Source organism: Acinonyx jubatus, chromosome D2 (genome assembly GCF_027475565.1).
Source record: "Acinonyx jubatus isolate Ajub_Pintada_27869175 chromosome D2, VMU_Ajub_asm_v1.0, whole genome shotgun sequence".
Classification (NCBI taxonomy): domain Eukaryota; kingdom Metazoa; phylum Chordata; class Mammalia; order Carnivora; family Felidae; genus Acinonyx; species Acinonyx jubatus.
The window spans coordinates 53,433,581-53,450,451 of NC_069393.1; the positions used below are offsets into that span (position 1 = coordinate 53,433,581).

Here is a 16,871-nt window from a genome sequence, read left to right on the forward strand (position 1 = left end):
TATCAGGTATAAAAGCTGCATCCAAGCATTCGAGAACATAGTGCAAATTTCTGAAATGGGTTTTCTTCAAACTAAGCTGACATCACTAAAATATAGTAGCAAACTCATAGCAAACATTCAATATTTTTTTAAAAAATCCATGACAACTCTCAGACCAGACTGCTTGGAAACAGGTTGGCATCTAGTATATATTTTATATAAATAGAAATTTTATATTTATGCATGTATATATACACACATTTATGACTTCAGCTGCCCTATGTATACCCAACTATATCAATCATCACTTTGAATGCAAATGGTCTACATGCACCAATTAAAAGACAGATTGTCAGAGTAGATAAAAAAACAAGACTCAACTGTATGCTGTCTCTAAGAAGCCCACATCAACTACAAAGACACATATAGATAAAAATTAAATGCATGCAGAAAAAGAAACCATGCTAACAGTTGCTACATGTGCTTAGTGTCTGCAGAAAACAACAAAAATCCAGGGTGAGAAGAACAGGGTTTGAATCCAAACTGCCAGGGTTGCACAAACTGGGAAGTGCCTTAGTTTGCTCAGTCTCAGTTTACTCACCTATCCAAGGAAATTAATAATATCTAATTTCATAAGGTGTTTCTAATTAAATTTAAAAATAAATATGAAACATCGTAAATTGTGTTATAAAAGGAAAAATGGTTCTAGCAAAGAAGGTGCTGTCTAGTCCTGTTACCCTTTGTTTATTGTTTTTTTTTAATTTTTTTTTTAACGTTTATTTATTTTTGAGACAGAGAGAGACAGAGCATGAATGGGGGAGGGTCAGAGAGAGAGGGAGACACAGAATCCGAAACAGGCTCCAGGCTCTGAGCTCTCAGCACAGAGCCCGATGCTGGGCTCGAACTCACAGACCGCGAGATCATGACCTGAGCCGAAGTCGGCCGCTTAACCGACTGAGCCACCCAGGCACCCCTGTTTATTTTAACAGACTGATGAATAGGGTCACTGTATATCTCATCACGAAGCTGATATTACCTGTACCAATACTCATCTGTACAAAACGTTAAGCTTTACGAACTAGAGGAGCATCTAAGAACCAAGAAATCCATTTCTAGATCTGTCTTCCTATGTAAAGTCGGGCAATGAAGGACACTTTCGACAAAGGCATCATGTTTTTTAAGACACTTCACGGTTGCTCTCTCTTAGAAGTCACGTCTCAAGGAACCAAGTCATGATGATCTAGACCCATTTACTGTGCATGCATTCTAGACAAGAGCCTGTGCTCATGCTTCAGACAGATGAACCAGCAACTTTGCATGTTCATTTCTCATTTTGAGAACACCTTGTAAGGTTTCTATACCCACACGGCGAATGGAGAAACTCAGGCTCAATGAGAGTTAGAAGACTTGTTAAAAAGTCTTGCAGAAGCACTAAGAAAGCTGAATACAGATCCTGGTGCTGGCTCCCAAGTCTGGGCTCTTTCCATTCCACAATGTGGCCTCAAAGAGGCATGACACAGTCCCTGCCTGAAGAAAGATATTACTACATGTAGGCTATTCAGAGAATATACAGACCTAAAAAAGAGAGATGATAATCTCAAGGAACATTTTTAATCAGCTTATCAGTCAAAACAAGAGATGGTGCCTGCCTCCAAGACCTTACATCCTACTTTGGAGGGAGAAGACGAAGAGCTTTGAAACCTTGATGATCACTAAAGACAGCACGGAAAAGCATCTACAAATCACCCTCCAGTGTAAGACTATGCCAGCTAAGAGAACACTTCAGGACTTAGTGGGAAAGACCAGGATGTGCTGACCAAAGCACCCTTTTCTGAATGTGCAAAATACACTGCAGTTCTTAGGATAATGACTTCTCTACAGAAAGTGTTCATTGGGGGAGACTAAACTGAATAGAATTACACACAGCACGTTCTAGTAGCCTTTACGAATCAATGACATCCACCATCACCCTGTTACTCACACACACCTTAAAAAAATGTGTAGAGAAACTCTAAAGTAAAAATAACTTGGATTTCAGTTACTGCTCTGCCACTTATCAGAGGCATGATATGCGGTCAGTTAACCCTGCCAAGCCTCAGTGTCCTCATCTGTAAAATGGGAATACCAGCAGCCAGCAGTCTCAGAGTGTTACACTGAGCATTAAATGCAGAAAGCGAGCACTTCAAATGCCTAACACAGGACTAGAAGGTGCTCCATAAATGTCAGCTGCTCTCATCATCATCATCAATAGCATTTGACAGGAAGGTTCCTGCCCACTTTCTCCGCAGCTGGTTTCTCTGAGTAGGTGTCCAACAACAGGGAGGCTGGAGTCTTCGGGCTAACAAAACAGTCTCCGCTCCCCTCTTAAGAGGGGACTGTACCAACTTCCTGTCCCTCCTAAGTCACATGGTCTGTCTTTCCCCAACCATACAATCCCCTGTTCTAACTCAGCTCCCCATGAGAAGCAAAGTAACTGGTGTGCTCTTTCACAGCACAGTTCATTCTCATGGATGTTATGTTACTGGGTATCACTTGACTCCACGTAAAATTTATTGTCTTCTGTGTCCTTTGCTAGTCACGAGCTGCTCTCACAAAGCGCCTAAGCTGGGGTTTCTGAGGTGGGTTCCACAAAGGTGGTATTTAGTCCACAGCACAGCATATACACAGAATAGACCCAAGTCCAATCCAGTTGATGGGAAGGACTTTTACTGAAGAGCATATGGAAATAACATTGGGTAGATGGTGTACATGGTCACCAACTGGCCTTGAATCCGGGAAAGGCATCTGTACTTGCCTCTATCAGACCACAGAACCCAAGGTGAGTTCTTTAGACATTTCCTAATCCAAAATCAATCTGACTGAGGCACACAGGATGAACTAGGGGGGCTGGGGACACTGGTGCAGGGAGAGTACATGAGCTGAGGCCAGGCCAAGGGAGAATGCATGGACATCTACTGCTTTTTGTGACTTCCTCCTCCAATTTCCCTCAACCACATATACCCTCTCTGCCCAGGAAAGCAGCTCCCAGCAAACTTGTTTTGCCCATTTGGCTGTGAAAAGCTCCACAAAAGCGTTGATTACAGCAACCACAGCTGACAATTTCTACATTTGTCTTATCTTGCTTATTTGCAGCAAAAACTGCTGCTCAGAGAGAATCTGATTTTTGGAGCTTACTCCTTAAATCTCACTCTGCCACTTTTGCCCACGGCTAGTCTTATTTTTTGCCCATTTGCCTTGGTGGCTGACATGAAATTATCAGAAAACAAAAGGTGTCAAAAATCCTTTATTACTCATGAAGCTTACTAACTGGAGACATTACAATTAACAACTACTACCATGGACTAAAACATGACGATTGAGGGATCATTTTCAAACCAATGTTAAAGAGAATAGTTCTCGACATAAAATGACCCTGTCTTCACAATTCACCACTCATGTAAATATGACAAAAAATGTTGGAAGAGAACTATGTATTCAATTATAGTTAATGTGATGATCCTGAGATCTAGATTAAGGAGCCTGATTAAGAGAATATTAAGTGCTTCACATTGAGCTCTATCAGCAAATAGTTCCAGGTGTTGAGGCAGTGATCCTACCGCTTTGAAACTCAGTTTCCCCCTGGATTAATAATAGCACTAATTTCCCTGCTGCTGTAAGGATTAATGGGACCAAGCATCGCCCGTGTAGCAGTGCCTGCACACGGTAAGAATTCAATAAATGATCACGTGTTGATATATTTGGTTTATTTCCCATTTGTCTCGTTCTAACTCCAAAAATGAGCATAGTAGTAGGTGGGTGGAAATGCTGGTTAATAAAAGGCTCGAGTTAGTCACTGTTTTACTATAACAACAGTTTACCGGGATTCTGCTGGAAGGAGGCAGGGGCACTGCCAGGAATGAAGGCTTTCTGCCTTGGACAGAGAACACACAAAACTTAAGGTAGCTCCACCCAGCACCCTGCATTTGTATAGAACTTTGCAGGTTATAGAACAGCAGTGCCTTTGGCTGTCTGTAAGAAGGTCAGTATTTGAGTTCAATCAAAGAAAAAGGGGATGGGGAAGAAATGCAATGCGGTCTGTCTTTAAGAAGGTTTCATGTGGCCAAAGGACTCTCAGAGTATCATAATACGTCAGGGCTGGAAAGGACCACAATTTCCAAATATTAGAAGCCCTGAAGTCCAACAGGACACAGTGGGGAAAGCCAACCGTGTCAGCAATAGAGGTGACAGCTCCTAGGTTTGGGGTCCTGCTGTGCTTTCCTGAAGTTAATCTCCCTGACGACAAGAATCTACGATCATATGAGTTTGTAAGTCATGAGAGTACTAAAATATTCTAAATGGCTTTGAAAAATTTCATTGTGGCATTCTCTTTCGTCAAAAAAAAAAGCAGTAGTAGAAAACTAAAATCTAAGGTTTCATAACATTTATAGTAAACCCAAATGTCTTTAAAATTAAATTCTAAAATCTTACACACAAGTACAAAGTTGGGGAATAAATGGCTTTCTCCTTTTTAAAAATAAATCATTAATTTAAGGCAAGCCCACAATCAAATGCCCTTTGGTGCTGCTGAACCCATTAATTCATGCAATAAAAGTTCACTAAATGTGAGGAATGAACAGTGGTTCTTCTATTTTAATTTATAGTATGTTGTATAGATCTGGAAGTCAAACCACCAGGATTCTAACAGAGAGCATATTAAGAAGACTGCAGAGATGGGGAAAAATAAGGGTCCCACACAAAAATCTCTCCTGCCCTTGAAGTGTGCAACAAAAACCCGTCATAAAAATGTAACTTTAGAACTCTTGGGTTGGTTCCCAATCTTCTTACAGGGAGCTGCAGTATTTGCGGAGTTTGGTGAATATATTACACACAATCATAGACTTTCTTCCTACCCGTTTAATAATAAAAGTGCAAAAATAGGTTTTTCCTTATGTAAAAATGTAAAGCCTAAGTAAATATACTGGGTTATAAGGGGAGAAGAAACTAAAATATGAGCTCAAAATTCTTAAAAACAGACAAGAAAAACACTTGACCTCTCAGCATGGTGATGAAGCATTTCAAATTCCCACGTGCTAATATCACAGCTCTAAAAACAAACTGGCAGAGCGCCTAGGTGGCTCAATGCGTCGAGCATCCAACTCTTGATTTCGGCTCATGTCATGATCCCAGGGTCGCAGGATCAACTCCCACACTGGGCTCCGTGCTGAGCTTAGAGCCCGGTTAAGATTCTCTCTCTTCCCCCACTCCACCCCTGTCTCCGGCTTGCTCACTAAAATAAAAAAATAAATAAAAAGTAAATAAAAAACTTAAGTGCAGTGAATCAGGTACGGTGGTGCCCTGGGGAGCATGAAATCCAAGAGGACTACATGAAGTGTGCCCACATACTTTGCTAAAGTCCAACCAGTGAACAGAAAATCCCAGAGATGCCAAATTTTACATATAGGTGTAATTTAAAATACTTATGCTCCGGCTTCATTGCTCGTTTACACCAAAGCTGAAAGAGGAGGGAGGGAGAAGTGGGTGAGTTCAGGAAGGTGCCCTAGACGCCGACCAGATGAACACCGGCTTGGAAGAGCCTATTCTTGGAAGTGCCCAGCAGCGGGCATTGACTCACTGAACGTGGACAAGCGGCCGAGTTCTTCCAATGAGGGGCCAGACAGGGAAATCCTCCTCTGGCCGTTCAGCTCAGCTCCCTCATTAAATTCAGAGTAAAACCAGCTGCCAGAAAAGGCAAAGGGTGACCCAGCCGTGGCTCTGGAAATTCCTAGCAAAGAAAACAGACTGAACGCCTGGGTCGTGGTAGCTCACAGATCACAGTGCTAGAAGGCAGTTCTCAGGCAACGGTATGGAAGATAAGGAACTCATCCTTAGAGTGGTGCTCTGCTCCTGCTGAAAATATAGTGCGGTTTCTCTCAGAACGTGCTGGGTCCATTATCATCAGGGAGACAGAACAGATGGAGGAAGACACAGGCAGTGGGGCAGTGAGTCCCCAAAGATCAGTAAAACGGTGTCAGTGAATAGTAGACCAACACAAATAATATTAAAACAAAAATATCAATTCTTTATAAGAATTATTACAGTTAAATAAGTACATATAAAATACTTCACTAAAAAGGTTAAATCTTATTCATTTCTTCTATCACTGAAATCTACACAAATGACATTAAGAAATTGAATTTAAATATAGATATGTTATATGAAATCATTTTTTTAAGTCAAAGAAACTTTAAGATAAAGTGATTTTTTTCTCATGTCCTGATTTTTTTTTCCTTAAAAGATGCATCTGCAATACAGAATATGGCAAGCCACAAACTGACCTCTAATTTCATTACTTTAAAGGCCAAAAATGCTGCTATGTGGTGGAAAGAGCCCAATAAAACCATCATTGTCTTTTTGTGGAGAACTGGCTATTGTCTTTACTTTTGCCCCCAAGTAAATAAATATTGGTCTTAACCCTTGATAGGAGGTAACACTGGGTCTTTCTCTTCATCCCTTTTCCTCCAAACTTAGTAATTCCCTATTTTATAAATTCAAACATGACTTAATAATTAATGATTTCCCCAAATGTACGTTTCATCATGGATGCTGAAAAAGTTAAAGTACTGCTTGTAACCCTGCTCCTAGTCAACTCTGATGAATCAGAGAATTCAGAAAAGAACAGGAGCATTTTACATGTGCCCTTCAACTAAGTTCTTAACTTGGACTTCAATTTTCATTATAAATTTGAATTCTCTGGATTTAAAAATGTTTTTTCAATTCAAAGCACAACTAAAATAATCTTCATAAAAAATGCTCCCGCTGTATCAGAGGGCCTCAAAAACTGCTGTATGTTGGTCACAGGGAGGGGACACTTGTCTCAAATGCAGATTACAGTTTATGCTCCCAGACATGTGGATTGAGAAGTTCCAAGGCGTGGGGGGGGGGGGGGGGGGGGGGCTAAAATCTGCATTTCTGGAGGATGTGGTTTAAGGCCATGCTTTGAGAAATACTGGTCAATATGACCAAGTTACGGCAGTTCCAAGTATTAAATGCCCACAGCTCCAACACTTGACACAAAACTGGAGATTATTATGAATTTGTTGCATCAAATTAAATAGAATATATAATTTGCACTGACTGTGTCAGAATTTCATTTCAGCAGGGAGACAGTTTTTCCTTTTTCCCCTGCAAACTGTTCACAGTGAGTAAAACAACGTGCAAATATAATTGCACTTAGGCCTGCCAGGCATGACTGCTGCCCCATCTGCACATTGTCTGGCACAGGGTTTCCAAATGAGAAATCTACTAGGAGCACATTCATCTATCAGCTTAAATATTCCTAAACTGGATAATTGAGAAAGCCAAGAAATCAAATGTGCCCAAAATTTCAGACTGTTTCATATCATCACCCATAAAATGACTATACCCTAAAAAAAAAGATATATATTTGATACATCCGTTGATGCCATGTAAAGAAAATTTTTTTAATTAAACAGACTTTGATTTCTAAAAGTCCATTAATGCTTTATCCTATTACTGTAACAGCAACGTTTACATTTTATATCAAACTCAAACTGCTAACTTCTCAACGTGTTTCCACCAGACAGTTCTATTAACGATTCAGCAACAGAAAATAGTTTCCTATAAAAAGCAACTGGGAAAGCAGTTACAACCAAAGAAATTCAAAAGCAGTTGTTCAAGTATTAAGCTCTTTTTTAGAAGAAAAAGAGTTTCCTCTCATTTCAAGAGTATTGTTCTTTTTAGATCTAACAGGTTTTATTTTTTATCTTTTCAAGCACCAAGGAAATTGTAAGCACAGAATTAAACGTCTGAAAATTAAAGAAAAAGATCCATATGGTCACCACTCTAATACAACCTCTTTCTTCATCTGTAGGAACAAACAGCACTCAAACCTTGGTGAACTTGCTTCTGATACAGGTGACTGCAAAGCATTCAGGATTACACCACTCTGCAACATGTACATTTTTTTAATTTGGTGAGTTGGGGAGCCACATACTGCAGTCTGCTTCCCGTTTCTTTTGAGAGGTAGCCAAATCTGATTTGTCTCCCTAGCAATAAATAAAATACAATTATTTGTGTCATCAAGAGCTCTATGCTTAGGATGTGACATACAAGATCTCAGTTAACCCTAATAACCTTACAGCATATGTACTGTTGCTACCAACTTCGAAAGGAGGAGATGGTTCACTGTCTTCCCCAGGGTCACATGACCAGTATGCTGTGGGATTGTGACAGAAACCTGATCTGACCTTAAATCCCAGGCTCTTAAAGATCACCTCGAACTAGCGTCGCACTGCATTGCATTTGCATTGCATTGCATTTCCCTTCCTTCCACTCCTCCCACCTCGTTTTGTAAACACCTTTCCACTGCATTTGTTTTCTGGTGATTAAGAGAATGAGCTCAACAGACCTTCCCACAGACATATCCAGCCTTTATGAAGTGTCAGCTTAGTGTCAGACACTGTGCTCAGGGCTGGCTACAGAGATGAACACCACCATTGCCCTCGAGAGGCCTATAGTCCAAACTGTGGAGGGGGCTTCAAAGCAAGATAATGGTGTCTTTTGTTCTGTGAAAGCCACGCGATGCCTAGACAGTCCACTGCTGGCTGCCGAGAGAGTGGAAGTGAACAGAAGCTTGGGCTGAGGGCTGGGAGTGGATACAAGTGACCCCTTCGGCCCAAGGAATGAACGGAGAGCTAGTTAAGGACTATAAGCCTTTCACAGCAAATTCCCAAACTAGAATGTTTTGGTTCTATAAATGGAGATGTTACAAGGGGAACATTAGTTTGAAGTAAAACTGAATTTTGAAAAATTTTTACAAACTTTTGTATAGTTATGCTGTTGGCGTCACTCTCCAATTCCACATAGTTGTTGGGAGTCCAGCTGTTTACTCCCTCGATTTGACTCTGTCAACTCAAGTGGCAGAGATATCCCAAGTTCCAGTAAACACACACAGCTCTTTTTAGCTCTGGCAGGCGCACTAGGGGGAAGCTGGAAGGCCTGGTTCTGGCCAGGCGTGGGCTACAGCCTTAACAGAGAGGCAGTGTTCCCCGGGATCCAGCAAGGCAGTGATGGGGATCAAGGTGACAGAGCCTGGGGAAACGGGCCGATGTAGGTGGCCCGTGATCATGAATGTCCCCTTCTCCTTCCATCACTAACCCTTGGTGATTCCCATGCTTTCCTTTAATGAGAGAGGCCTATTGCCTTCCTTCAGAGGCATGGTGATTAAGAATGTGGGTTTGGGGGCACCTGGGTGGCTCGTGCAGTTAAATGCCCAACTTTGGCTCAGGTCAAGATCTCATGGTTCATGGGTTTGAGCCCCACGTCAGGCTCTGTGCTGACAGCTCAGAGCCTGGAGCCTGCTTCAGATTCTGTGTCTCCTTCTCTCTCTCTGCCCCTCCCCTGCTTGTGCTCCCCTTCTCTCTCAAAAATAAATAAGTAAACATTAAAAGGAAAAAAAAAAGAATGTAGGTTTGGTATAAATTATCAGCTCCATCCCTTACTAGCTGTGTGATCTTGGGCAAGTTACCTCAGTTTCCACATCCATAAAATGGAGTATTACAGCAATCCCTCTCATGTGGCTACTACAAGATCTGGTTGCGGTAACACTGGTAAAGCACTCAGGAGCACTTGCCACAAAGCTGGACACAGTGCAGTGCTTGATAAATGACTTCTTTGACTCAGGGCACTCACTGGCTAGTCTACTTTTTCCCACGTATGTGTTGGCTGTTGTATTGGTCATTCTTCTGTAAGCCAGGGATGATTCTCTGAAGGGTGGCTGAGTACACGTTCACTCTACTCTTTGCAGTGACCTACTCTTATAGGATGGTCAATAAATGTTTTGGGGGTTTGTTTTTGTTTAGCTCTGAGGAACCTTTAAAAACTCACACAAGAGATTCTCTTACACTATTTGGACCTGTCTCAGTGACCTACATAGTGAAAAACATTCAATAAAAATCAATGTTGGGTTTATTTTGTTATGAGGGACCACAGAAATAATGTAGTTTGACACCTTCACTGTATAGCTGAGAAAACAGTCCAGGTGAGGAAGGAGAAGCCCACCCACATGGTTGGAGTGAGACTGTGACCTGGCCAAGAGTAAAACAAGGGCTCCCTATTCAGCACTGTTTCCCCCACAGGATGTTGCCCTGAGTCAAAACACAGATAACTGGCCTTATCTTTCTGTAGACCAAATGGTAAGGAGAATGTCATGCTAACATCATATTTCAAGAGGAACAAAATTCTTTATTCGCTACAAATATTCTTTCTGAATTTTCACACAGTGCCTTGGATGTAGTAAAGGAGCAATAAATATTTTGATTTTATATAAAAAGGCAAATGACACTGAGAAATATACCGTCACTATGAAAAATTCTTCCAGATACTAAATTTCCATATCCATATACAAAGAAATAATAGAATTTTCTAGATAATAAAATGTTGCCATGGTCTAAAGGTTTATTTCCCCCCAAATTCACATGCTGAAAACCTCACATCCAAGGTAGATGGTACTAGGAGCCTTTGGGAGGTGCTTAGGTCATGAGGGCAGAGCCCTCATAAATCGAATTGGTGTCCTTATAAAAGAGTCCCCAGAGTCATAACCCTTCCACCACGTGAGGCTATGACAAGAAGTCTGTAATGTGGAAGAGGGCCCTCACCAAAACATGATCATGCTGGTGCTTTGACCTTGAATACCCCTAAACTGTGAGAAATAAATTTCTGTTGTTTTTAAGCCCAGTCGTGGTATTTGGTATGTTGGCCTGAAAAGACTAAGACATTGATTAATTACAAAGTCCAATTTTTGAAGAATGAAAAATACCATGAAATTAGGTATACTAGCGTCCTTAATACAGTTTCTCTTTCTATGGACTGAAGAGTGTCTAGAGAGCATCACTCTAGGCATCAAGTGACAACAATTCTGTGTTGTACCACATATCTCAGACTATTAGGGCAGATCCAAATTCGAATTTTCTATCTCTTTTGCCAATAAATAATTTCACTGCTCTCCAAATTCCAGTTTTCCAGAAACCAGTGACCAAATAAATCAAGTCAGTAAGCATTATAAGTAAATGTAACAGTAAATCACAACAGACTAAAAACCCGCAAAAAGAAGGCTCACATGCTTACCTCCAGAACCCAATAGGTCTATAGCTGTAGATGTGATGCATATTTGTAAAAGGCTCAACGTGGAGCCAATATGACAGCAGACACAGACTGGGCAGCAACACAAATTCTGAAACCAGAATCTTTAATTACCTATGTCCCTAGGAAGCAAATTGGCAAGAAAGGTGGGTAACACAGACTTTTAAAAAAAATTTTTTTCGTGATATACTATGAAGTCAGAAAATTCTGAGCTCAAACTCCTTACTTTCTTTACCATTACCAGGTTGAACCCTATCAAATGGCCTTTAAGTCAAAAACAATCAAATATTAGAATATCACATTACTCAAATTAACACACAACATTACGAGGGAACAGAAGACCGCTGTCATCGAAGACAGCCTCGAGCATGGTTTCACGAAGATTATCTCTAATTCATAATGGTTTTCTTCAATGAGTTCTGGGGTGGAGAAAGCAGGAGGGGCTGAGGTTAACAGTTAGTTGCTTAAGTTACCAAAAACTCCACTGACTAGAACTCTTCATCTTTTAAGCGGCCCTATTAAAGTTTCACTGCAGAATAATTTATGAGATGTCTGAGGAATGCTGTGAAAAAAAATACGTCTGACATTTAAGACTATTTTAAAACACCTCTCTTGTACAAAGAGCTGGAGGTGTGGCAGGTCGGGCCTTGCTCATGCCTGGGGAGAGCTGAAGTTTTTTGCGGTTTGGGGCAGACACCCGGCACAGCTTCAAAGCTCCGAGGCCCAGGCGGGCTCTCCAAGCCCCCGGAGGCGCGACCAGGCCAGGCCTAGACGGCATCTCTGTTCCTATTTGGGGCCTCGGCACTCTGTTTGCCCTTCAAGGTTCCCTGCTGCCTAAGGAAACATGCAAAATATTTCCGTGAAGCACCGCTGTGTGGAAGCAACAGGAAATAAAGGTTTACTCCAGTGACTCCCTGCTAATAAAGAGGCAGGGGTCGCATCTGAGAATCCGGGTTTTCCAAGCGACTTGTTATTTTTACCAGATGTTTTCAAAGGCAGGGCTTGTGCACAGTACTTGAGAGGTATTTTTGTTTTCTAGAATCAAGAGGGCTTAACCATAAGATGTATTTTAATGGAGCGGGAAAAGCCAATCCAAAGTCAAAAGGATATGGGGAAAGTGGCCTCCTCAGAGACACAACTTGTAAATTTTCTTAGGGTATAAGAGAAATGAAGCATTCATATCTGAAACTTCCTAAAGGAGGTAAAATCAGTTCTTAAAAAAATTCAACCTTTACCACATTTTTTTATTAAAAAATTTAATGTTTATTTGTTTTTGAGAGAGAGAGAGAGAGAGACAGGCAGACAGAGAGTGAGCAGGGAAGGGACAGAGAGAGAGAGAGAGAGAGAGAGAGAGAGAGACAGAATCCAAAGCAGGCTCCAGGCCCTGAGCTGCCAGCACAGAGCCCGACGCGGGGCTCGAACTCACAAACCGTGAGATCATGACCTGAGCTGAAGTCGAACGCTTACCCAACTGAGCCACCCAGGCGCCCCTACCTTTACCACTTTCTAACAAAGGTGTTAAGCTATGGAGACTTCACTGGGCAAGCATGGCCCCAATGTAAAAACTGGAGTCAGAAGCACCCAAGGGTCCCACCATGCTTTCTTTCTTCTCCCACATGCCTGCCCACCTCCCACCACCAGCACTGTCTCCGTTTGGTGGAGGCACCTGGGCATAGAGCACTCTTCCATGCTATGCCCACTGCAAGCCTTCCCAAGCTGCACCATATGTCTCAAAAGTTTCCCTCTACCTTGTCCTACCCCCAACAAGCTATGCTGCCTCATTTGTGTCCTTCAAATGGCTCCCATATCCTCCAAGCCTATTTTCTAGAATGGGACCAACCCTAAAAAAAGGACGGATGATGGATTTCCACAGCTCCAACTTACTGCCTTTCTCTCTCCCCCGTATATATGGAATCTATATTCTTTTGTTAATTTACATTATTTGCCTAATGTGCTATTTTCTCCAGTCTACTGATTGTTCAGAGCAACACATCTAGCTCAGAACATGAGCTTCTGGAGAGCAGTGTTTTCAGCCTTATCACGCGGAGAAAGACTGAGGGAAAAGAGGATGCTCCCCTAAAGAAATATGCGGAGAAAGCGTGGGGTTGCGAGTCTGACATCGCAGTTGGAACTTCGCCTCCATTCTCCAGCTAGCATCGAAGGTAACTTCCTTTGCCTCTTTCAAGTTCACATTCCTCTTCTGCAAAGTAAGAAATAATAAAACCTATCTTTGGGGTGATTATGAGGACTGTACCAGCTACGTGAAAAACCCTGCATATACAGAGAGCAATAAGTCCTGCGTCAACCATTGTTGCTTTTCCCAAACTCTGCCTACACCTTTTATAAATAGTTCCTTTATTTAAATCTCCTTAAATTACCTGATTTGAATGTGCCATAGGATTCCTGCCAGGACTCCCAATACACTCAGTAAGTGACATTTTCCTTATCTTTCCCACTTCTCTCCTAGTGTATGGTTTTCTACCGAAGAAAAACTTGCTGCTTTAAAAATATATAACCTTATATTCTTCAATGTTTCGTTACTTCCATTTTGTTCCAGTGCTCAAGTTGTTGTGTAAGTCTGGTTTACCCAAATTATAAATTCTGGCATTATGTCTGATTTACCTGCATTTGAAGTTTCTGAATTTCACACTGGTTTACCGGGCTGTAAAATCACAAGGCTAACAGGACCCTATCACATCACCCAGGCCAGCATCTCCCAAAACATGTTCCATAGAACAGTGCTGCCAGAAAAGCTAGCGTGTGGCAAAAAAGGTGTTCTAGAATCTAACAAATTTGCAATGTCTTTCCATGGCAACTCTCAGTGACCTTCAGTGATACGTTTAGGTATCTGAGAAGTCTAGCCATAAGGAATCCCACTGAAATGCACTCAAGCAGCATTCTGTTAATTTATTTGCCCACAGAACCATTTCCTCCTCCCTCCCTTTAGGGCACCCGTTAACACCATGCAGAACAAACTTCTACATAGTCCCAGTGGAATGGGAGAGCAGAAACAGAAAAAACCCTTCCCTAAGGTCAGTTTGTAAATGACGGAGGTAGCTTCAGGCCCAGACCTCTCCAACCCCCAAGCCCCAGTTCTTCTGGCCATACCAGAGGGTCTCTAACTTCATCACACAGAGGGATGGCCAGGAGCGCTGGTTAACTGTAGGCTGCTGCATCTGACCCTAAACTGTCTAAGTCAGTGGATCTGGTGTGTATTTCCAACACTTCTTGGGTGCTGCTGCTGCCAGAAGAATCACACTTTGAGAAGCACTGTCCTACACCCGCCCGCAGCAGCACAGAGGTTGGGGCGTGCCTCATCCCAGAGGGAAGACCTGGTGGGGAAGCCAAGGCGTCAACACGGGAAAATGCCTACAGAACAACAGGGTTAATAACTAACGGTTCAACACACGAGGCTGTATCTAACCAATGACCAAACGGCCCAGAGTTAAAAAACTACCAAAACTGGACAGTGGGAATTACTCAGTGTGAAACGATAGGAAAGTCTGGAAAGAGAGAGAGAGAGAGAGAGAGAGAGAGAGAGAGAGAGAATGGGGTGCCTTGGTGGCTCAGTCGGTTGAGTATCTGACTCTTGATTTCAGTTCAGGTCATGATCCCAGGGTTGTGGGACTGAGCCACACACCAGGCTCTGTACTGAGCATGAAGCATGCTTGAGACTTTCTCTCTCTCTCCCTCTGCCCCTCTCCCCCACTCATGTTCTCTAAAATTAAAAGAGAGAGAGAGAGAGAGAGAGAGAGAGAATAATTGGGAAGAACATTCCAAGTGGTAACAATGGTTCCTATTATCCAAATATTTGTTTGCAGAATGGTAGAGGCCTGGCTGTGCATGTCTTTGGAGAGCACCCTGGTTCTTAATTTGAATATGGGTGTGACTGCTATTTCAAAAATTCACAGCAAAACACTTAATGCAAAATAGAGTAGCTCCTCTCCAAAGTGATTTGGAGGATGGAGCAAAGGTCTTCCTGCTCCCTTTCCAGCTGTAGCTTCACTTCCCCTGTTCGCGCTCTCTGCTTGGGCGCCCAGCAGCCCACCTCCAACACATTAAACCAAGGGACAAGCAAAGCTGGCCATGGAGTCTATAAGCCAGCTGGCCTAAGTTTTGTCTTTGGAAGTGGGGGGTAAAACAGTCAAAGCCTGCAAGTCCCTGCTAATGGAGTTTGATGAAGTGAAACATTTTCAAGACATCCCTCCCCCACACCTATCTCCTCCCCCAAAAAGAATTATCTGGGAAAATCGTTTTTATAAGTTAGCTATAGCAAATTATCTCAAAACGAATAGCCAAGAATGAAAACACCATTCTCCGTGACACTCCAGGAGCTACTATATCTCACTGTGGCCCCGAACTGCAATCTTGCAATGCTGGTACTAGCTACTGCTTTCAAAGAGCCAGGAATGACCTCACTAGGGTCATGGCAAGCCTGACTCTCACTCACTCGCTGGCATTCACTGAAAACTGGTTACCACAAGGTAAGAGGCAGGTGACACATGAGACATCTACTGCCCTCCCGGCTGAAGCAGTGAAAGCACATCGGTTAATCACGGGGTGAGTCAGGAGCGTGGAGATGAAGAACACTGGAGTCAGGTGGAAGAGGTTACTCTCAGGCGATTGTGCGGATGGCAGGAGGAAGCAGGATGCAGGATGGGAAAGGTAGGAAAATTGATAGTTCATGAGCACCTGCTCTGTGCCATATGCCGTTGGGTCCTTCACTTACTCTTTCCTGTCATCCGCAAAGTCCTATGAGCTGCATTGATGTCTTCATTTATAGATGGGGAACCAACGCCCAGGAAGTGAAAGCTCAAACAGCTGGCCAACACCAATATGGGGACTTCAGCTTTGGTTTATCTGAATCCAAAAGTGATGGTCTTCAATGATGTAAGATTCACAGATGACAGGAGACCCTGTAACTTCCACCGAAGTTAAATCAGGGTAAGTGCACTCTCCAGTCTTTTCCTAAGTTTCAATTTATCATTTCAAATGTAGTGAAATCATTAAATAAATTTGAGTTAGATACACACACGTATACAATGTATTTACCTAAATGTAAGACATTTAAGTATCATAAAGTTCTAAGTTAGTTATGGATGGGGGAAGATTTTGAACCATTTGTTAAAAATTATCACCATGGGTGGGGCACCTGGGTGGCTCAATCAGTTAAACATCCCACTCTGGATTTCAGTTCAGGTCATGATCTCATGGTCATGAGATTGGGCCCCACATCAGCACTCTCAGCATGGAGCCTACTTCAGATTCTCTCTCTCTCTCTCTCTCTCTCTCTCTCTCTCTCCCTCCCTCCCTCCCTCCCTCCCTCCCTCAAAATAAATAAATAAACTTCAAAACAAATTATCACCATAGGCAATACATTTTATGCCTTTGAAGGGGTCTGAACACCTGATTAGAGTGGCCAGAAATAAAATGTTTCCTTTTCTCCTCCAGGATGCTACACAAAAGCAACGAGGAAATGGGGGAGGGGTGGATGAGCATGACATTTCAGTAAATTTAGGAGCTACAACCTATACACAAAAATTGTTTACTACTAGTAGTGGGTCAGAAACACACAGAGATAAGTGAATCTTAAAATTCTGATGTTTCCACATCACACCAAATGACACTATTAATAAATACGTACAGACCGGTCTACATGCCTGGCACGGTCTATAAACTTTCTACAGACTAAGGTTGTTGTTGGGTTTTTTTCAAACTTTTATTTAAATTTTAGTCAGTTAACATACGGTACA

The 16,871-nt window shown here is 42.2% G+C and overlaps 1 protein-coding gene and 1 long non-coding RNA gene across 51 annotated transcripts in view; one reads left to right on the top strand and one right to left on the bottom strand.

Moving 5' to 3' along the window:
- The window catches only part of SORBS1 (sorbin and SH3 domain containing 1), a 230,003-nt gene that overhangs the window by 128,034 nt on the left and 85,098 nt on the right, over window positions 1–16,871 (bottom strand). The gene's annotated exons all lie outside the window — the stretch shown is intronic.
- LOC128312732 (uncharacterized) lies at window positions 7,803–16,424 on the top strand. Its single transcript, XR_008292420.1, has 3 exons — window positions 7,803–9,059; window positions 13,086–13,280; window positions 15,902–16,424. It is a non-coding gene; the product is annotated as an uncharacterized LOC128312732 (long non-coding RNA).